The sequence below is a fragment of the Cricetulus griseus genome (genome assembly GCF_003668045.3).
Source record: "Cricetulus griseus strain 17A/GY chromosome 1 unlocalized genomic scaffold, alternate assembly CriGri-PICRH-1.0 chr1_0, whole genome shotgun sequence".
Taxonomy (NCBI): Eukaryota; Metazoa; Chordata; class Mammalia; order Rodentia; family Cricetidae; genus Cricetulus; species Cricetulus griseus.
The window spans coordinates 202,383,766-202,388,270 of record NW_023276806.1 but is presented as its reverse complement, the minus strand read 5'-3'; the positions used below and the strand labels follow the sequence as shown (position 1 = coordinate 202,388,270).

The 4,505-nt window shown below is 36.0% G+C and overlaps 1 long non-coding RNA gene across 1 annotated transcript; it reads right to left on the bottom strand.

The window, feature by feature from the left end:
* Window positions 1–252: 252 nt before the first annotated feature.
* On the bottom strand, window positions 253–3,702 carry LOC118239446. The gene is made up of 2 exons (XR_004771580.1): window positions 3,445–3,702; window positions 253–366 (listed from the first exon to the last, which is right to left on the bottom strand). It is a non-coding gene; the product is annotated as an uncharacterized LOC118239446 (long non-coding RNA).
* Window positions 3,703–4,505: the final 803 nt, after the last annotated feature.

Below are 4,505 nucleotides of genomic sequence, written 5' to 3'. Positions count from 1 at the left end.
CACACACACACACGATCCAGAGTCAAAGCCAGCTTCCTGCAGAGTTGCTCATGCTAGGTGACAGAGCATCTCAACCACATGAAGCCAAATAACTAAATAACCAAGAGAACCATTGGCCTTCCCAGGGATGTAGAAGGATCCAAAATTTTTCAGTAGAATACTTACAAACTGAATTTGACTACACATATGAAAATTCAATCACCATGACCAAGTTGGCATCATTCTAGGGACTCCAAAATGATTCCACACATGTTACTTTTTATATTCCATCATGTTTACATACTCAAGGACAGAAATCACTTGATTATCTCAGTAGATGCAGAAAAGGCTTTTGGCAGAGTACAAAGCTTTTTCATGATAAAGATCCTGGAAAAATTAGAAAGAGAAGAGGTATAATGCAATAAAACAGAGGCTGCATGTGACAAACCTACACCTGACATCTCACAAAATTGGGAAAAACTAAAAAATTAGTGAACAATAATAGGATTCCCATTTTCTTCACTCCCACTCAAAACTGTCCTTGAAGACTTAGAGTAATAACAAAGGAGAAAGAAGTGAAAGTAACATAAAAGAAAAGAAGAAGTCACATTTTCCCCATTTTCAGGCAATGGTATCATAAAAGATGCTAAAGACTATCTGAAAAGTCTTCAAAGGAGAAAAAACACTTTAAGCAAAATATCGGATATAAAATCTACATACAAAAATCAGCAGATTTTCTGTATACTAATATTATACACTTGTTGAAAAAGAAATCAGACAAATAATCCCATTAACAACAGAAAAAGAGAAAAGAGAAGAGAAGGGAAGAGAAAAGAAAAAGGAAGAAAGGAAGCAAGAAAAACCAAGCATTTCTAGGAATAAACTAAACCAAGGTTTTGAAAGGTCTTTACTACTAAAATTTGAGATTCTGAAGACATTAGAGAATGGAAAGTTCTTCCATGGTCATGTATTGCCAGACTAAATACAGTGAGAATGTCCATGTCACTAAAATCTATGTAATCCATATCAAATACTTCAAAAACATTCTCTACAGAGACAGAAAAAATATCCCAATGTATGTATGAAGACACAAAAGGCTCTCCCTATCCTATCCTAAAGTAACAATAAAAATTACAATATCAGTAATTTTTGAATTAGACTGGAGAGGCATATTAACAAAGCTAAAATGATACTCAAACAATTAGACACACAGAGCAATGGACTAAAATAGAGGACCTGGAATTAAACTACAACTGCACCGACCCGATGTTTGACAAGGAAGCCAAAAGCATACTGGATAAACAACAGCATTTTAAATAAACAATGTTGGAAAAACTGGATAGGCACACTAAGAAGAATGAAACCATGCTGCCATTTATTACCCTGTCCAGATGCCAAGTCAAAATGGGCCAAACACCACAACATAATACACAAACTCTGAAATGCTTAGAAAAAGTATTACGGCAAACTGTCTGTAGGCCTACACCAAGGTCTTTCTGGAAAGGACTCAGATGACAATTTCAATGAGATTGAATGAAACTTTTCAGAGATGTTTTGTCTTCTTAGCATTTATGTCCAGTCTTATAGTTTGAGGATGAGTATTCTATTCTCTGGGATAGTGACTCTCAACCTGTGGGTCAAGACTTCTTTGGGATCAAATGACCATTTCACATGGGTAACACATCAGATATCCTGAAAATCAGATATATTTATATTATATAATTCATAACAGTAGCAAAATTACAATTATGTTATGGCAATGAAAATAATTTTATGGCTGGGGGTCACCACAACATGAGGAACTGTATTAAAGGCTCACAGGACCAGCGAGGTTGAGAAGCCCTGCTCTAGGGCCTTGCTGTCCCAGCTATTTCTTTGGTTCTGATTAAATCACTCATACACTTGATAGTGGACATCCTGGCATATGGGGGAGGGGGAGGTGCGAAGGAATGATGTGGGTGTGTTCTACTTTTCTCATCACACAAGTGAGTGCTTATATCTTTCATTTCAGTATAGCCTAGTTCTGTGGATTTTGAGTGTCTCTCACTTTCTCCTCTCTGTCTTCCACACTCAGCATATCCCTTCTCTTTTATGGTGCCTTCCCTTTCAAAACACAGAAGAAGCAGAATTACTCTGTTTTCTTTTTTTTGGTCTTTCATAAGACTCAACTTAATTTTTTACCTCATGATCTTCAGGCTTTTAAAATGATGTTTGCTTGCTTTGCTGAAAATGCAACTGCCATAGCAAGGGATAAAATAAGCAGATATTTTAGGACATTTTTATATAATCTGGAATTATCTGTGAAAGCCAGAGGAGTGCTGGGGACATTGATATTCAAAGGCATGTTCTTGGGACTATTTGGTTTCCAAAGTTCCTTCAGAGCATCTAGTTCTGAAACAACAAACATCCTTTTGCTCCTGAAACTGGCTCAGACAGAACAGAATGAACAAAGAACAATGTCAGCTGGATGAAGCATTGGAGGTAAGCCCATCATTTGCTTAACAAAGCCAAGCAAAAGTCTACCTCTCCAGGGTCCTTTCATCTAGAAACTGGGTTTTGGAATCAGCTAGACACAAGCTCTGTCCAGTGGGATTCATCACTTCCTGCTTTTAGATAGGCACAAAGAATAGGCTCTTTTGTGTTTCCCTACCATTCACCTTTTTAGTCAGGGCTGAAGCTGGAGGTGTGCTTAAAAAATGAAGTCTGTACACATTTCTCCATTTTTTGGCTCTGTTTCCAACTGGGGATTCAAATTATCATTTTCCCAGAGCAAGGTGAAACTGCTTTTCAATTCAGCCCACTTTCCAAAACTGGTACAAAATATTATGAAGTGAAAGTCTGTCCTAATGAGATAGTTAATTAGAATGATAGAGTTTCCCGATGTCCTTTCCATTGCCCTTTTTATTATGATTTCTCTTATCCTTAAATAGCTATGACATTCTTTTCTGAAAGCAAGGAGCAATGCGAGCACTCTTTCGTTATCCAGATACTATTAAAATCAAACAAGCTGGCCCTTGTATCTTCTAGCAAGCCACTTATGTCCCTGTTCCAATTTTTGCATAATTACCAAGAACTTTGTATTGATGTATATGTGTACACACCACCAGTTTGAATTAGGCACTAATCAGCATGAACACAGCTTTGTCTCTCTTGACTGCAGGGACAGGTCCTTCTCTTTGAAATGGAAATTTACAAAACACATGACAAGACTGAAATCAAGCCACAATCTTGCACAGTGGTTCAAATGAGTGTAAAACTTCCCCTTGTAAATATCACTCATTGTTTTTAATTACTTGTGGACATTTCAGCCACACGGTTCTTGCTTATGTAGAGTCTGGTCAACTGTCCCTTCCTCACCCACCTACTCTAATGGGGAAGATGTCTACAGAAAACAAGCTAAAAACATCCAACCACTGCTTTTGTCCAGCTTATGCCAGAGAACTGTTAAATGCTGTCAAGTCTCACCTTCTTTGTAATGTAGCAGTAGGTGTGATAACTTTTGTCCATCACTGAAATGATGTTCTCCAGCACCATTCTTAAGAAAACAGCTATTGGAAAGAGACAATGACCATTCCTGCTGGTGGATATTAACTTCCTTGTCACAACCTACAAGAATCTATAGTTAAGTTTTGAGTCAGAAAACAACCCCAGAGATAAAAACATTGACTGACCAAGACTAATAAGCATGTTTAAGTCTAAATATTTACCTAGGAACCATTTTATTAAATGATACACAGGACAGCTCCCAACCAAAAGATGTGTTTTCTGTCTGTGAGACTCTAGTCTCTCATATGGAACACTACAAATGAAGGCATGACCTTATTTCATAGTTTTTAAATGCAGGTGGAGGATAAATTAGAATTGTGTATCCTCTGCCTTTTTCCACATCTAATCTTGGCATGGCCTGTTTCTCTCCTTGCACTGTATAAAAAGTGTATAAGGTCTTATATTGAACCATAAACATTGAAATACATAAATAGGTTTTTATTTTAACAAAAAAATCACATAACAATTTTAGAAAAGCACAAACATCCATTAAACTGGATAGGGCTTTCTTTATGAGAAAACTAAGAATCATGTAGCTTGAAAAATTACTAATGATGAACTCAATTACTTACATTGATGTGAAGATGAAGTGAACATCATTCTCATTGTTTATTGGTGCCCAAGGGACCAAATACAGTTGGAGAAAGCCCAAGGCAATACTTATCCATATCATAGCTCAAATAGGTATTATACAACTTTCCTTACTTAAAGTGTCTATTCTTCTCTGTAGATTCGTCTCTAAATAAGTTTCAAGAATGCACAGTATTTGCAGAATGAATATTGTAATTGAGTATTCTTAATTTTGTTATTATATGACATTTCATTTGTGACTGCTATGGAGAAATGTACTTGACCCTGAATGTTGATAGTTTTTATTCAACTAAAATTATTTTAATTCTTGTAATTTATATTATTTGGTATTTTCACCATACATAATCATATGTATTTATATTCACATAGCAACAATTTAATTTTATGTC